The following is an 18,990-nucleotide window of genomic DNA, read 5'->3' as shown; positions in this document are numbered from 1 at the left end:
CAGTGCATTTTCATGATCTTGAGCCTTGAACAGTTGGAATTTTGAGTTGGCTTTCTCTTTTCACTTTTGAGTCTGAAGGAAGGAAAAGCCACAACCAGTGAATGAGGAGACATAGGGGTGAAGCTCGCCGATAAGGTTATTCTTGAAAATAGCTGTACTGAGGGTGTCCCACAAATCATTGTCTCATTATTTTCTGGACTTTTAGCAAACATCTTTATATGTGAGGGTTTCACAGAAAGCACTCTGATTGTGCAATCTCTGTGACGTTTGTAGCAGTAATTTCCCACTATTTTTGACTTTATCATGTTTCTTAGATTGTATTCGATTCCCATTGCTGGCAGAAAAGTTTCAGTTGGAGCCTTTAGTTGACAGTTGTTTCTTTCAAAAGTGCAATTCTCAGAAAGTCCAGGAGTGTCTTAACCAAAGAATACATTAGAGAAATGATGCAGCAAAATCTCAAAACGCATTACACATGACCATATTTTTATTAAAAAAAAGCAAAGCTTATTTAAAGGAAGGAACTTACTAGAGCAAAGAAGTACTTGACCACTTGTTAAAAGGAAAAGAATATTACACAGGTAACAGCAAACATGATGGAAGATGCATAGAGATGTATTTCACAGAAAGTGTCTCAAGGAATCACTATGTTAAAGAGAGTGTTTCTTTCCCTCCCTCCCTCAATCTCTCTCTCCACTTACATATGGGATTAGCTAGCTAAAATATAGGATTTTTATAAAAATGTGACTGTAACAGTGGTGAAAAATTCTATGATAACAAAATTTCGTCTTATGACACCTCATCATTGTGGGATATCATTGAAGCCCATAATAAGTAACTCTGATTTTATCTCAATCAGATTTACATCTTTCTGGATAAATTCAGAGACATCTACAGCTATCGGACAGACAGGTCCAGTGAAGATGAATGCAGAGGATACAAGCAAGAGCAAGAAGGGAGACTATTTTCAAATGTGGTCATTAAGTATCCTAGCCATTCGAGAGGCAAACTGATTCCATGTAGGTAGCTCTACTAATGAAGAGGGTAAGTTTGGGAAATGAGGGGATATTTGAAAATAAAATAATAAAATCTTTAATAAAGGAGCTAGTTTATCTTAATAGTTTGACAAAAGACCTGTGTTTTCTATCTTCACTCATTTTTAACGTCCTTTCTAAAAATGCCCTCTTATATTTCATCTTCTCAACTCTTTCAATATCTAGTTCAGAGCTTATTCTTGTCAGGAAGAGTTGCGTATTTGAATTCTTACAAAAAGAATGGCTTCTCATTCTCTCAATACTCAGAGTCAATTTGGCCTATAAGAACTGATACGGCTAAGAAAACTTACTCAAACAAGTACTGGAGAGCCCAAAGAATGAAGGAAGGGAAGAGTTGATGACATTCTTTATTATCATTATCAAAGTAAAAATAGACCATCAGGTTAGTTCTGCAGCCATTCTGATTGAGAACATGGATGACTCCAATATTCTCAGCGAGCCATGGTTAAACTCCAGTGGGATCATGGAAACACTTCCCTGCTCCAGGTTTTATTGCCTCTTGACAAATGTCATTTTGTCACAGGCACATTCTTGCTTTCAGTTGACCATACCACTTCCATTCTCCCTTAAGCACAGCGCACAGACTTTTTTTTCATTCCATTCTTTTTCTTCCTGCCCATCCAAACGTCTTTCAGCTGTACACTCCAGCTCCCAACACACACACACACACACACACACACACACACACACGAGATCTGATCATATTTGAAATCATATTCACTATAAATACCAGCTTAGAAGGGGAAACATTTGATTTTTTGTAATGCCTCTTATGTAGTCCTCTTTATTATATTGTACAACCTATTCAAAATCCTGACCTGCATGAAAATTCAGTGTATGTAACTCTGATTACGACTGGCTCCGGCAACTAATTGTTTCAAATTGGTTTCAGTGAAGTAATTCAATTAGAATTTGAATGAATGCTTATTTGAAGCCAAAATTCAGGCTTATTTCTGAGAATTGTACCACCCTTAATGATGGAGGGGGAAATACATAATAAATGACTGCTGTAGTGTTTCTAAATGCATTTGGTATTTTAAGATACTCAGAAGGTAGGGAGTGGGGAGAGATGAAGGAAGTGAGATAGAAAGAGATTTTGTAGCAATCTGAAGTTGGCCAAGGTTTCAGGATACATTTGGGGAGTTCAGTGCTACTCTAGTATATTGGGAAATTCTTTTCTTCATCACCCACACTCACAAAAATGTATAGCAGAGAAATTTAATCATTCTTTGGTAGCATTCTGCACTCCGACTCAAAAGGCCTTCTTTAAATGCTAATGTGTCTTTCTTACAACTGTTTCCTAGAACAAATTCCCTGAGTGGAATTCAGGTAGCTTCCTTAGTAGAAGATGATTTCCTGCTCTTCATTCAGAGAAGCCTTATTTCTAGCAGGAGTCTCAGGTGAGGCTTTCATTTTACAATTTACTTTTATCTCCTCACTTAGACGCAGATCATATGATAGGATTTTTTCCAGTCTTTTTATCACTGATATGAGAAAAGAGCTCTAATGCTGCTTAGAATTTCATTACTCTCTAAAATATATGTAAAGAAAATAATGGCCTTAGCAAAACTAAATAGCTTTCTCCCCCATTTTAATTCTAGTTTTGTTAGTGAAAAAATGCCTATTGATGCTTGGAATTTTGTCTTTGGGTATACATTGCAGTTTGGGTATACATTGCAGTTTGCTTTTCCTGCATCTCTAAAATTGCTGTAACTAGTATAGTGGTTCTTAGTCCCTTCAGGCCTTTGAGCTAAAAATGATAAAGTCAATAAAATATGGTCTGCCAAAAATGGACATGGCTTGGATGCCAGTTGATTACAAGAGAAGCTTCTAATCACAACAGTTCTTGTATTTGTTGATTGAGATGGTGACACAATTTTTAGCAAAGGCAAGAAAATCAATGTTTCCACAGAAAAAAATTTCTCCTGGGACTTCTTGACATGGTTCTGACATGCAAAAATGATGGATGCCCATTCTGAAATATTTCAGCGACCAGACCTTTTATTTTCAATTAGGTACCGTTTTTTGTTTTGTTTTGTTTTTGGTAAATCAAACACTGGGCTGCAAGTCAGGACTCCCGGGATCTGTTCTTGGTCTCACTGCAATTTTATGCATTGGACACTTTATTGCATTCAATTTAACACTTTGTGGTACACTTTATTGTTTGGGGTCTAATTATGCAGGAATTTCACCTGCCCGACACTTTTAAAAGCTCACTCAGGGTAGGTCAGGGATGACGGGGGATCCTTACTTTGGGAAAAGTCTCTCCAAAACTGGGCCTGAAGAAGATACATGATGAAGATTATTGAATGCATTAAAGAATCAGAGGAAACGTGAACCAAATAACAACAAGGGAATGAACTAATTTATTAACTTGATGTATGCTTGAACAAATAGCTACCATAGGTAAACTCAGATGGAATAGTAGATACAAATGAGGTGACTACCAACTCTTTGCTACTTCTTTACCATTGAAACTCTGTCACGATGTGATGAAACTCTCATCTTAGTGATTTGCTTGATCAATAGAATGCTGAAGTGATATTCTTGGACTTCTCGGCTAGCTAATAAGAAGCATTGCATATCCTGCCTGGTTTTCCTGGAATATTCTTTTCTAGAGCTCAGTTACCATGCCACAAGAAACCTAAACACATGAAGATACCATGTACTGGCTGTCTTTGGTAACCCCAACTGAGCCCCCAAGTAAAAAAAAAAAAAAAAAAAAAAAACAAGCAGCATCAATTTCTGGCCAATCAGGAGAGGAAACACACACACATACAAGCATTTGAAAAGGGAAAATTTAACATAATGAATTATGAATTATGAGGCACCTGGGAGGCTCAGTCAGTTAAGCAGCCAAGTCTCATTTCAGCCAATGGGTCATGAGATCAAGCCCTGCGGCGGGCTCCCCATTCAGTGGGAATCTGCTTGAATACTCTCTCCTTCTGCCCCTCCCCTACTCATTCTCTCACTCTCTCAAATAAATAAATAAAGTATTTTTAAAAGAATTATAAATTATAACAAAATATTGGCAATATGAGCGGTTGATTTAGTATGAAACAAGGAAAATAGAAAGTATATCAGAGACAACATATAATACAATAGCAGATTGACTATTCAGTGTGATATATGTAATAATAATTACCACTAGGGTTTGGGAAAAGTGCCCAAAGTAGAGCCAGCTCTCCTCTCCCCGCCCCCCCCCCCAACCCTGGCCTGGTTTGAGACCTCCACACTTTGTTGGAGAATGTACAATTACTGAATGGCAGAGAATTTCTGTAAATTGCCAGAAATCTGTCCTCTAGGGAGCCAGGGAAAACTTCACAAGGAAATGTCTTGCCAGAAGTGCTCTGCTAAAAAACTACTCAAGAGATGTGCTGGACACAGCTGCTTTTGCTGGGTGCTGCTGACCACCATGTATTACAGGAGCCAGATGTTGGAGGAGCTGGACACACTACATAAGCCTATTGAGCAAGCACACAGAAAATGGAAGCAAAACCCATTCCTCCTGCAATGTCTCTCCAGTGACTTCCACTGACAAAGCTTCAATGCTAGCCGGCAAACAAAAAATATTTATAAGACTCAGATCCAATTTCTCAGAGCAGGCAAAAAGGGAGAATTTGGGACCGAGTCAAGAAATTTAGAACTGGTCCACCATGCAAATAAGCAGTCTCAGTCATGCTCGCCCAGTCAAGCCTTTAGTTAGTTCCAGATCTGGCTGCTGTATGAAAGCTTTTGCTTCAAAAACCAAAAATGAGAACCACTTGTTTCAACTCGCAGAACTACAAGACTATAAATTGTCACTTTATTCTATCAACCCACTATATTCTGGGGTGGTTTTGTTACACGGCGACAGATAACTGGAACATGTATCAGCAAGATATCCTAATAGTTTGTTTTATCTTTCATCTCCTTTCTATCTTAAGGCAACACATAGACTTGGCAATTTTGAAAAACTATTTTTCCCAAGTCCTCAATTGTGGTTTAGAGATTGACTGTTCATGAATGGAAACGACAGCCTGAAAAAGATAATGCTGCTTATGCTATTGAGCTGAGCCATACGTAGCAGCATGGTAGTTGGTGATCTTTTGGATGCCGTTGAGGGAATGCATTGTGGACTCCTCATGGAGTGGCCCAAAACTATATCTGATAAAGCACACATTTATTATGTATAGTGGATTGGAAATGGCTCTACTTAGTGCACTGATATTACTACATATTACAAAAATTAAAGTAGCAGCTATGAATAAAATTATATCCCCATATCATATATAAGATAGACTTGCAAGAAGGTAGGCTGAATGTAGGAAAAGTATCCTCTACACTGTCTATGCATCAATGGAGATATACTCATAAGAGCCCACATGGGTCACGTGAAGTCTCATTAGTAAGCACCACTATGAAAAGTGTTCTGGAAAAAACATATTCAAGCTTCAGGGTATAGGTTTGACTAGCACTGAGGATTGAACTCCTGGGAGATTACAAAACAATAGAATCATTGGAGTATCTATTTCTCTAGAATCTTTTGTCTTTGCCTGCCACAATGTTTGGAAACTTCACCAGGGCCAGAACACAGAGAGTGATCATTTTTCTCTGGTCACCATAACCAGGGGCTCTATTGGTTATGTGGCTGTGTTTTGCATGCTTACACTGGTTTTCAGACTAAGAATCCATAAAGTCCACAGATTTCTACAGGGTAGGATGTTATGAAGGAAAGATTCTTAGGCATCAGACCTCAAGTTCAGCTTTTGTTATATGTCTTATGATTGAGACATCATTTCCCAACATCAAAAACCATGATTCCCCACCATGAAATCTATGCTTTTATCTTCTCCTTTACCCGTTTTCTCCTTGCATACCAGAGGAAACTGATTTCTCCAATTGCATAGCGGGAGTTGGGTGGGGAACGTTATTAATAATAGTTCAGCAAGTAGAAGCTGGAACAATTCCAGGGAAACCAGAATGCATGGCCATCCTATTTTGATGCCTTTCCTTCTAACTTACCAAAAGACTATTTCCTGAGACATCTTCTCTCTTTCCAACATCAATCCTTACCCCTTCTCACTCTATAACACTTCTATCATCATAAACATGTGTTCTAGCACATTTCCTAACTTAAAAAAAAATTCCCCCTTCAGGTGCAGTTCTTGGCTCTTTCTTAAAATGAGAAACCCACACACACACACACACACACACACACATACACACACAATTTCCATTTCTTTCTTTCTCATTTTCTCTTAATCTTCTTTTCTGTTGGTATCCATGCCCATATCTCAACTAACACCCTTGTTAAAATCACTAACGACCTACAAATTCAGTGAATGCTTTCTGACATCAACCTGCTAGATTTTCAGCAATGATTCACACAAATCACTATTTCCTCCTTGAAACATTCCCTCTCTCATTTCCCTCTCTCAAAGATAGCATGCTTTCTTATTTTTTATTCCTATTACCTTTCTCCTTCTAAGTTTCCTTTGCTGTCTTCCTTACTTAACTAACCATATTAAAATTACTCTAAGCTCAGTTCTGGGCTGCATTTTCCTTTTTTTATGATATTCTGGCTAGGTGATCTCATTCATTTCTGTGACTTTCAGAATCATTTATATGCTAGTGACTCAGATTTATATTTCTTACCCAGACTTTTTTTCTGAGCTCTAAATTTATATACACAACTAACTTGCCTATTTGAATGTACCAGAGGAACTTCCAAATTTGTACACTGAACACAAGACACATCCATTCCATTCACACAAACTAATAATTCCCACTGTTTCTATATTTCAAATAAATGGCACTATTGCCACCATTACTTATGTTAGAAACCGGGAATGATTCTTGACCTTTACCTTTTCTGGTCCCCCGCATTTAATCTATTTATACCAGTTGTGCCTTCAAAGCACATGTGTCTGATCTGTGAACGTCTCTACTACTATCACCTGAGTGTAATCCATCATCCATTGCTTGAGTCACAGGAATACCTTCTAAACTTGTGTTCCTCTTTTACCCCTGCCCCCCTCCAGTCTATTCTTCATGTTCAAGCCATATCTATGTATTAATTAGTTCATAGGAGATTGTGCTGCAGTACTGATTAAAATTCTTGAATGGTTTCCCATTGCCCTTAGAATAATTTGTTGCCAAGGTCTCCAAGGCTCTGTGTGATCTGTCCCCTGCTTCAGCTCCCCTTCTCATCTTATACCTCTCTGCTCCTTATGGTATTTTACTTTCTGTCTCATGGCCTTTGGTCAGTTCCTAAAATGTCCCATTCCCTTCACCAGCTCAAGGCATGCAATCCCTTGTATCCATGGTTTAATCTACCAGGGGTGCTATTCCTCAGGTCTTTCTCACATGAAGGACTGAAAACAATTAAATAAATCATAGCCAATTCAATTATTAACAAGTATTCAGCTATTATAAGGATGATGTAGAATTTTATATATTTAAGGAAAAATCTCCAATCACACTGTTAAATTTAAAAAGTAGTTTGTTTCTAATTCAAAAAGATGTATGTATCCTGTGTTCATTGCAACATTATTTGCAATAGCCAAGATGCAGAAGCAACTCAAGTGTCTGCCAATAGATGAATGGATAAAGAAGATATGGTTCACACACACATACACACACACATTCTAGAGTGTTACCCAGCCAAAAAAAAATGATGAGGTCTTGCCATTTGTGACATGGTTGCCAGAGGGGTTGGGGGTAGAGGGATGGGCAAAATGGGTGAAGGGGAGTGGAGATACAGACTTCCGATTATGGAAAGAGTGCATCACAGGGATGAAAGGTACAGCATAGAAAATAGTCAGTGGTACTGTAACAGTGTTGTATGGGGGCAGATGGGAGCTCCACTTGTGACGAGCCCAGCATAGTGTATAGATTCATCAAATCACTATATTGTGTAACTGAAACTAATATAATATTCTGTGTCAACTATATTCTAATTTAAAAAAAAGATGTTGGGGTGCTGGGGTGGCTCAGTTGGTTAAGCAGCTGCCTTTGGCTCAGGTCATGATCCTGGGTTTCTGGGTTTTCTCAGGTCCTGCATCCAGCTCCCAACTCAGCAGGGGGAATCTGCTTCTCTCTCCCGTTGCTCCTCCCACTGCTCATGTTTGCTTGCTCTCTCTCTTGCTCTCTCTCTCTCTCTTTCAAGTAAATAAATAAAATCTTTAAAAAATAAATCTAAAAACAAAATAAATTTTTAAAAATGAAGTTATTACTGTGAACCTTAATCCAGTATGACTGGTAGACTTCTAAAAAGAGAAGAAGGAACATGGAGATGGAGACACACAGGGAAGAAACACACAAACCGTGAACAAAAGACACAGAGATTGGAGTGAGCATCCATAAGCCAAGGAACACCAAAGATTGCTAGCAAACACTGGGAGTTAGAAGAGGCAAACAAAGATTCTCTTTTACAGATTTCAGAGGGAGCATGGCCCTGCCATCACCATAATTTGACTTTTACACTCCAGAACTATGAGAGAATAAATTTCTATTGTTTTAAGCCAAAAAACAATAACAATAAAAAACTAAAAAGTAAATGAATCTATGATTATTTCAAAATAATTTAAAAAACAGATTGCAGAAAATATATATAGATAAGTATATGTATAAAATACATTAAAATGTAAAAGTATGTATAAAACATGAATAAACACAAAAATGCATGTCTTTATGTATATATTTAAGGGCAGAAAAACAGTATGAAAAACTCCAAACCAAGGTGCCAACAGAAATTACTGCCTTAGTATTATACAACAGTGGAGCTATGTAATTCAAGAAAGGTTTACATTTTTTATACTATACACATTTGTTATTATTATTTTTTTTACCATAAGAAAGCATCCCACAGAGGGGAGAGTTGACCTATTTTGCAAAGTCTTTCTTAAAGAAAGCCTGCTTACCCTTTGACAATTGTTATGACTTTTTAGTGTAGCATACTGTAAAAGTAAATGAAAATTGAAATCAGTAATTTTATAATTGATATTAATAATGATCTGTCTCTCTGTCTCTCATGAATAAATAAAAACTTTAAAAATAATAATTAATGATCTTACTAATAATTAATACAAATTGAATCTTTTAAACTTTGTTATAGGCTAGTGAAAATGAAACTTTCTGGAAAAGGACTAGTGATTTTATGATGTTCTTGAGTGTCTAGTGATCATTCTATTAATGATTTTAATGAAAATAAGAGTGTATAGAGACATCTTTGCCAGTGAAAAAAATATTACAAGTTACTATTTGATATGTATCCTGTAAAACAGCAGTTAAGTATATTATATACTTTTTTGAAAGTGAAAACACAAATTCTCTGCATTTACCTTAAATCCTGCTAAAATTAGATTTTTCTGCCATCAGGCATAAAACATAAGATTATGTGTTGTCCAATAAAAATAACATGGATTGTAACTTAGGAAATTAGATTCTAGTGTAAATGAATATTTTGCCTTGAACAACAGGAAACCTCTGTCAATTAATCTCATCTAGAAAGTGTGAGGATTCTACTAGAAAGCATTTTATAACTGGGCTACCTGGAGCTTTGTAAACATTTATTTAAAAAGAAAAAGAAAAGAAAGTTGGGAAAGTGCCAGTTTAACATGCTTTGCATTTTTGTTTTTGTCAAGAGCATTTTCCCAAATATTTGGCTATGTAATTTTTAATATGAATCTCCAAGAGATGAAAGGTGAGTAAATTATGCAAGTATTTCTCTACATGTATTTGATGACAGAACTCAGAGGGTTCTTTTGGAATGGACTAAATGATGTCAACATTCTCTTTCAGCCAGAATGGTCTATGCATCAGGGGTATGTCAGTCATTATGTTAAGTTAGGGATGTGTGCCTTTCTCCTTCTATCTCTTTATTTGCCATCTTTATTAACCTGATGATACTTTCAATACAAAGTGTATGTTTCCATTCCATGTCTCAGTAAAAAGGAATTACAAAGGTGGCATGCAAATAGGAACCTGGTGCTCTCTAAAACTGCCTACCTCATCACACTGTGTGTGTGTGTGTGTGTGTGTGTGTGTGTGTTCAGATCTGGTTATTACCAAATACAAGAGCAAAGTGTCATTCTCATGCATGAGGGGGCATAGACTAGGCAATCCCTTTTTTTTTTTTTCTATTTAGATATCATGGAATCAGAGGCAAGCTAAATTTGTTAGTGGTGCTCTGTGGAATCTAGTGGAAAATCACTAGAATTAGAGGGAGATTTGCGTGTTGTTTGTCTCTTTTTGTATTTATTTAAGTCATGATGAAATATACAGAGCATATAATTCATCATTTCAATCATTTCTGAGTGTACACTTCAGTGGCATTAAGTGCATTCACATTGTTATGCAACCCATCCCCAATATCCATCTCCAGAACTCATCATCTTGAAAAACTGAAACTCTGTACCCATTAACCAATAACTCTTCATCAACCCCTTCTTTCAGCCCCTGACAACTACCATTATACTTTGGAGACAGATTTTAGTTCAACTCCACGTAGGGACATTTACTTCATTGTTTGATCTTAGGCAAATTTTTTTTTTCTGTTTTCATTTTTATAAAATGAGAATAAAAGGATCTACTCTTTAGAAAACGCATCTGCTATGTCTGGACAATCAAATTGTCATGGGGAGATCAATTTATTCATCCATCTATCTAGCATCTCTTAATTTGTAAGTACAATATACATTTATCCATACACACGTACATATATACATACACATAGTTCTGTCAATGTCAAGTACATTGATTTCTTCAAACTAAACAAAATAATTATTGCCCTTGATATCATTCACGGTAGTTTCTTGACTCAAAAATATGTCAAATTCTGGGAAATCCCTGAAGCCAGGGGCCTAGAAGCAGGAGCTATTGTTATTTAATGATGTGGTCATTTCCTTAATTAAGCTTTTCTTAAATGTGAGAGTTATAGCCAAGAGACCTTAAACTATATTTCCTATGTCTATATTTCGTATTTCTTTTTTTACTCTAGGGAGTCTGTTAACTATTAACCTGTGATTTTTTAAGCTGTTTTTTTGAGGCTGACTAAACAACTTTTGAGAGTAAATGTTGATGTGCTGTCTCAAATATCAGCTATAAACTGCATAATTTAAGACCACTCAACAGGTTTGAGTTTTTATAAAGCACTTAGAAAAAATTCTCTCTTTTTAAAATGAACTGTGCTTGCTGAAATCTTGAAGCCCTGACTCTTGTTCAATGCACTCAGAACAGTCTTGTCCATTTGTGTTTATAGCAAGAGCTGCAGAAGACCAAATATCTCGACTTTTAGAAAATTTTCCAAGTTCAAATGTTTCTATATATAATTGAAATTGTCGTTTAGCTACTGAAGTCATATTTTTTTAAAAGCCCATTGTTTTATCAAGATATTTCCCAATTTGGAGCCAAAGATGATATCTTATCAATCATGAAAGGAAATATACATTAAATCCCCTTAGGGATCCAGGGTAATGGAACATCCACCATCTTGAACATTGCCACTGGGATAGAAATCTCTAGAGAGTACCACATTAACAATGATGTGTGCTAACATGGAAGTGATACAAGCCACTTTTGTTTACACGTCATTGCCCAGAACTAGTCACACAAGCAATGACCTGTCTACTCCTAATCACAAGGGACAAGGGAAGGGACACCTGTGTGGCTCAGTGGTTGAGCGTCTGCCTTTGGCTCAGGTCATGATCCCAGGGTCCTGGGATCGAGTCCCACATTGGGCTCTCTGCATTGAGCCTGCTTCTCCCTCTGCCTATGTCTCTGCCTCTCTCTGTGTCTTTCCTGAATAAATAAATAAAATCTTAAAACAACAACAACAACAACAAAAAAAACAGGGAAATGCAATCCCAACACAAAATGGGATAGTGAAGATCCAGAAAGAGTGATAATGACTACCTCAGTTTTTGTGACCAAGTGCTCCAAGGAGCAGAAAAAGCATGTTATTATTATTTTTTTCCATATGTGCCCTTTCCTTTTGTACCCTGAAGCAAACAGCAGACACTGACAGCTGGTGGAAGAAGAAGCAGATGAGGAAAACACTATTTATTGCCTAAGGGTTCATGTAATCATTCCAGCATTGAGGTACACAGACGATATACCAGAATGAACAGCTACAAAGGTGTTTTTCTTGATTCTTTTAATATTGGTTGTCATAGGCTTTACCTTCATTGCCCTTTTCCTTGTTTATGTCCACAACACAGCCTCCACATTTTTTGGACGTTATCAAATGTTATACAAGAATGTTAAGGACAGTGGCCGAATTACAATGTGCAAAGGAATCCACAATATATGACTTTCGCCGACCTGGTCCAAGAGAAAAGTCCCGAGAGATAGTGTTATGATGGCAAATGTTTAACAACTCATTTCCAAATAAAAAAACCCAGATTTGCTGGACTTGTCCATATCTGTGGTCCAAATCCTCCCACTGTGACTGTTTTTAACCTACCACTGTGCTAACACTTAATGCGAGTTGGAAAGAGACAACTCGCCACCAGTGGGCTTTGACCAGCTAATAAGTCAGGTCCAGCACTGCACGGAGAGAGGTAACTCCTCCTGGGGTGTTCTTAATGTGTTGTACCCACATTTCCAAGGCTACCCTCCCCTTTTTTGTCACTGCACATGCCTCACAAGGACAAAACTAATTTTCAGATACAACACATAAATCCCTAATAAGGAAGAGAAACTTTTCATATGTGTTCTGGTATTTTTAAAGCCATCTCTTAAACAATGGGGTTAGTATGTTGTATTTTATCCCAAGAAAATTTAATCCCACCTGTCCTAGAGCTCACTCCCTCCCTTTAGATCTCCTGGGAATAACAAAAATATTCATCCCTAAATCATAAATCTCTTTATGGCTACTCCCCCTTTATTACAGAAATCCCCAATTAAACTACTGGCAATTGGGGAGGTGGGGGAATTGAAAGGTTTAATCTTTCCATTCGCTTCTCGTTGCCCCCAGACTGTGTGGGGCCTTTACTACAGCAATAGATCTCTCCCTCATATTCTGACCCAGGTTACCCACCCACCAGGTGAACCAGCTCCTTCCTATCACTACCACGTCTGCGGTCAGTCTAAACTCCTTGCATTTTCCCAGATACATCAACGTCATTTGGGTCTTTGTGCTTAGCGTGTGGAATTAGCCTACCTCTAACATATTCACTTGTTTCTGCTTTTTCAAATCTTAACGAAACTTAGAACTATATGTCTGGTTTTGTCATCGATAGGACACCTCGCTTCTACTTATCAGCGTGGCTAACTCTCTTTCATAAGCAACCAATTTATATCTCAGATATGAAATTTTGCTAAAGTTTGCCTTATATCATAATTTGTCAATATTTCTATTTGTTTTACTATAATTACTTTATGTGAGACTTACTTTTCCAAAATACAATAAAGTTCTTGGTATTACGGACTCTAATTCTTTTCTATCTCCAATATACTTAGCATAGAGTTAGGCTGATATTAGGTTTTTATTAAGCCCTTAATAAAAACTTCCCAAATTAAATTACATGCCAAAATATTACTTATTATGATTCTTATGTCTTAAAACATGAGAAACTTGAGATTAAGGGCTGTAAATCACAAGAGCAGCAAAATAGAGTTGAAAACGAGTGGGAATTCAATAACTGTTGAATATTGAAAAAATAAATTCTAGAATTTAATAAAAGAATATCGATAACTTTAAATTTTTGTTTTAGTTTAAGGATTATCATTCAACAGATCTAACTCCTCAAGCTTTTTTTTTTCTTTTCTTCTTCCTTTTTTTTTTCTTTTGCTCATGTCAAGACAACTTACTGCTTGACTGCATACAGTCTTACTCTGAAATTAATTTTATTTGTCTTATTATCGGTAAATTTTTCCACTCATCTGCAACTATTTTTCTGCTTCTTTGTTTTTTTTTTTTTCCTCTGCTTCTTTGAAAAGCAAACCATTTAATTATCTGAGGAGTTGATATAGTATTCTTAATAAAGAATATTATGAAGATGGGGATCCCTGAGTGGCTCAGCAGTTTAGTGCCTGCCTTCGGTCCAGGGTGTGATCCTGGAGTCCCGGGATTGAGTCCTATGTCGGGCTCCCTGCATGGAGCCTGCTTCTCCCTCTGCCTGTGTCTCTGCCTCTCTCTCAGTCTGTGTCTCTCATGAATAAATAAATAAAATATTAAAAAAAAGAATCTTATGAAGAAAAAATGTAAGGTCTACAATTCCAGTATAAAATTGCACGGCCAACAAGCACATGAGAAAATGCTCTGCATCACTTGCCATCAGGGAAATACAAATCAAAACCACAATGAGATCCCACCTCACACCAGTGAGAATGGAGAAAATTAACAAGGCAGGAAACAACAAATGTTGGAGAGGATGCGGAGAAAAGGGAACCCTCTTACACTGTTGGTGGGAATGTGAACTGGTGCAGCCACTCTGGAAAACTGTGTGGAGGTTCCTCAAACAGTTAAAAATATACCTGCCCTACGACCCAGCAATTGCACTGTTGGGGATTTACCCCAAAGATACAAATGCAATGAAACGCCGGGACACCTGCACCCCGATGTTTCTAGCAGCAATGGCCACTATAGCCAAACTGTGGAAGGAGCCTCGGTGTCCATCGAAAGATGAATGGATAAAGAAGCTGTGGTCTATGTATACAGTGGAATATTCCTCAGCCATTAGAAATGACAAATACCCACCATTTGCTTCAATGTGGATGGAACTGGAGGGTATTATGCTGAGTGAAGTAAGCCAGTCGGTGAAGGACAAACATTATATGTTCTCATTCATTTGGGGAATATAAATAATAGTGAAAGGGAATATAAGGGAAGGGATAAGAAATGGGTAGGAAATATCAGAAAGGGAGACAGAACGTGAGAGACTCCTAACTCTGGGAAACAAACTAGGGGTGGTGGAAGGGGAAGTGGGTGGGGTGTGGGGGTGAATGGGTGACAGGCACTGAGGGGGGCACTTGACGGGATGAACACTGGGTGTTATTCTGTATGTTGGCAAATTGAACACCAATAAAAATAAGTTTATTATTAAAAAAATTGCTTGATATAAATTTTAATCAACAGACATTTGTTGGATGTCTTCTGTGAAGAAAAAAAAATACTTGTGGAAAAAGTTCAAAAGAGATACAGATATGATCTTCATCTTTAGAAACTTGGTTGGGGGGCGCCTGGGTGGTTCAGTTGATTAAGCGTCTGTCTTTGGCTCAGGTCATCATCTCAGGGTCCTAGAGTTCAGCCACACATCAGGGTCCTTGCTCCTCCCTTTCCCTCTGTCCCTACCTGTCCTTTCCCCCGTTCATTCTCTCTCTCTCAAATAAATAATAAATAAAATATATATTTTTTAAGCTTGATTGGAGGAGGTTATTGAGAGAATAGGACTGCCAATTGACCCTGGAGCTGGAACTGGGCTCCTCAGAGGGTCCTTATCCCCGTCATCCCCTCCCCTTCTTTTGGAAGGTATATTCTACGCACTATTCTCACAGTGGGAGCTGTTTGCAAACTTAGAGCTCTGAGAGAGCCCTGTGTCATTGAGACTATGTGGATGCTCTATGCGATTAAACCCAGGTAAAGTTCCTATATAAACACTTAAGATTTTGGCAGGCAGGTGTGGTTCATCCTTTGGCCTCATGGGACAAGCCTCATAAGTAAGTTTCCCTGTTTATTGAACCTACCACCTACCAATCTGGAATGTTCTTCTACCAATCTCTTCAGTCTCTCTTTGACCCCCTTGTTCAAAAACCAGTGTGCAGTTTGTTTTTTAAACATGTTAAACCATTTATAATGAGAATACATATATAAGGGCTAAATAGTTGTGAAATTAAAGGATTTATGGCAAATCAGGGAAGCTTGCATGAAGAGGTGATGTTGAACTAAGTCTTGAAAGTAGTGTAGTAGATTTATAAGGAAGATGTGGCTTTTAGAAATTAAGCACAAAGAAAATATAAAAATATTTTTAGGGATAAAAGAAAAAGTAATTCAACACTAGCTATTTATAGTGATGTTACTAAATAGAGTGTTATTTAATAGTAACAGTATCAGTAATAAAAATAATATCTAGGGGCACCCAAGTGGCTCTATCTGTGAAGCATCTGGCTCTTGATTTCAGCTCAGGCTGTGATCTCAGGGTCATGAGATCCAGCCCACATTGGGCTCTGCATGCGCGGTGGGAGTTGGCTTGGGGTTCTTTCACTCTGCTCCTCCCTGCTTCATGATCTTCATCTTTAGAAACTTGGTTGGGGGGCGCTAATCTTGCTTAGCATTCAGCACATCCATAAATAGAATAGTTTCCTAATTCTTCATTAATCCATTTGTATGGCACTTCATCAAGGCATTCAAAGATAGCTGCAAATTTCTATCTAAATTTCCTGCATTCTTAACTAAACAAACTCTTGTTTCAATTTTTTTTTAAATATAATTGTTCTGTTCTCCTTATTTTGTCTCTCTTAAGGCTTTCTGGTTTATCTAAATCCTATTTCAAGTGTAGGACCCTGAGTTGAACCCAATATTCCAGGCAAAGCTAGAATCACACAGAAAAGAGAACTCTTACCTGACTCATTCTAGATATCTAGGTATTTCTTTTAATGCATCCTATTAATTACTCTATCAGTATTTGCTGTCCTCCTTTATTATTTAATCATACTGAACTTAATATGGGTAAAAATCCCTGAGTTTCTTTTTTCCTACATGTTCTATTGCTATGCCATACCTGTATAATTCTATACTTGTAGTGTTCTATTTTAAGAACCATTTTATTCTTGTAATCGTCATTTTTTTGGATTCCTTTCATCAGTACAGTCTATAAAAATTTTCTCTCAATCTCTTGTAAAACCATCTCAGCATTATTTCATATCTAAGTTTGATATATATATATATATATATATATATATATATATATTCTCAGTGAACACCCAGATAATTTTGATTATGGCAGTGCTCACTCCAGAGCCATGACAAGCCATAGGACACTCTTTCAACTAACATACAATTATTATTTCATCCAAGTATTTATCTTTCGAATGTTTTCTTCAAACATCTCATATCATTCCATCTTGGCTGAAAAGATATTACATATTTTAACAAGTATGTAGCTGAGCTCAAAATACACCTTTCCCATCATGTTTTTTCAGGTCTAACAATGTGTTTGCTTAAGGAAAAAAAAAGAAAAAAAGTAGAAATGGATGTGACCTCTACTGCATCCTGTCAATTACTGATTACTTACCTTGCTGTTCACAAACTATCCTTCTATTAGTGTTAGATAATCTTGCTTAGCATCAAAGCCAAAGTTTAGAAATACAAAGCTTGTCATTCTACGTTCATTTTTTTTCAGTGTTTGTCAATATCCTAAATTACCCAATATCATAAAAAATAATTCAGTGATTTTTGATTGGAATTTATTGGTATCCTAAGAAAGTAAATAGTCTGGACCTAGAAGACAAGCCTATTTCAGGCAGCCCTCTCTTCTTAGGATCCATTCTCTGGTCTTGGGTTTCAGTTCTGTAGTATCAATGTAGTTCTGAGCTTTATATCCTGAAGAGCTTTCTTTTTAACTGAAAAAGTAGCAGCTAGATAGATAACAGGGAGTCCTGCTTTCTCTGGGTCATTTAGCATAAAACAGTGACTAAAAGTACAGGCTTTGAAATCACAATGCTAGGTTTTCAACAGATTTCACAATTTACAACCATTTTACAGCTCTGTAATCTGAGCAAATTTACTTATCCTCACTGGACTTCAGTTTTCTCATCTGCAAAATACAGATGATTATAGTTACTGCACATGGTTACTGTAGATATTCAACATAATCATGGATGTCAAGTTCATAACACAGTGGCTGCCACTTAGATAGTGTCGCTTTTTCATTAATGTTAAATCAAGGATCTTGTTTGTTTTATCTCCTTCTTGATTATCTTCTTGCTTTTGTCACACAATTAAATATTAATCTTTCAAATATGTTTGACAACATATTAATCAAAGGGGAATGACAGATTTTGTACACTTCTCTATTTTGAGCATGGAGAAAATATCAGGATCACGAGAGGATATAATTAGGATATTGGGTAGCAGTTCTAAGGAATAGAAAAGAAAAAATCCAGCTGAGTAGACATACTGTGGAAACAAAGATTATCAATGCCTATTATTTTTTAAAGATTTTATTTATTTATTCATGAGACACACACAGAGAGAGAGCGGCAGAGACACAGGCAGAGGGCGAAGCAGGCTCCATGCAGGGAGCCCGATGTGGGATGTGAGACTCAATCCTGGGACTCCAGGCCAAAGGCAGGTGCTCCACACCCTGGGCCGAAGGCAGGTGCTCAACCACTGAGCCACCCAAGAGTCCCAACTTTGCCTATTTTTAAATTTTAGTCACCTTTGCTCATTCCTTCATTTGTGGAAGAACCAGATACTTTCTGCATTGATGATTTCAGTAGTAGAAGAGCTGAACAGGTGTGAAGTTTCTGAAGGAAAATGATGTCAGAAGCCAATATATTCACTTTCAAAATTTGGCAAAGGCTTTGCTTATAATCATAGTAACAAACTGCGTATTTCCAACTGGAGAATAATAAGTCAAAATGTTCCTAACCAATTAAGGCCTAACCAATGTCCCTGCTCTTACTATTCCAAATAAATATGTAAGTAGAATTTTCTGAAACATTTTAACCTTCTGAATAAAGTACATAAAGTTTGCAAAAGTGGGAGAGTGGAACAAAGGGCAATAGAAGATCTCTCTACTGTGAAGCATTCAGAACAATGAAGACTTTAGAAAAGTTACGAAGATTCAGGACATGAATAACAAATAAACAGGACTCGGAGGCCTTATCTAGGTAAAAGAGCTCTTTGTGAATACTACAAGAGAAGTTTAAACTCTTAATTAATTTTTTCACTGGGAAATTGAAACACCCTGATCTCTCTATAATCTTTACTCAGTGTCTATACCAGGGAGGG

At 37.1% G+C, this 18,990-nt stretch overlaps 1 long non-coding RNA gene across 3 annotated transcripts in view; it reads left to right on the top strand.

Moving 5' to 3' along the window:
• LOC140625526 (uncharacterized) overlaps positions 1–18,990 on the top strand; it is a 39,738-nt gene that overhangs the window by 7,186 nt on the left and 13,562 nt on the right. For all 3 annotated transcript variants that reach the window (XR_012024858.1, XR_012024857.1, XR_012024859.1), the window contains exons 2-3: positions 857–1,041; positions 2,357–2,452. This is a non-coding gene — a long non-coding RNA (uncharacterized lncRNA). The remainder of the gene's footprint in view (positions 1–856; positions 1,042–2,356; positions 2,453–18,990) is intronic.

Source organism: Canis lupus, chromosome 36 (assembly GCF_048164855.1).
Source record: "Canis lupus baileyi chromosome 36, mCanLup2.hap1, whole genome shotgun sequence".
NCBI classification, from domain to species: Eukaryota; Metazoa; Chordata; class Mammalia; order Carnivora; family Canidae; genus Canis; species Canis lupus.
This window is presented reverse-complemented; position numbering and strand designations above follow the sequence as displayed.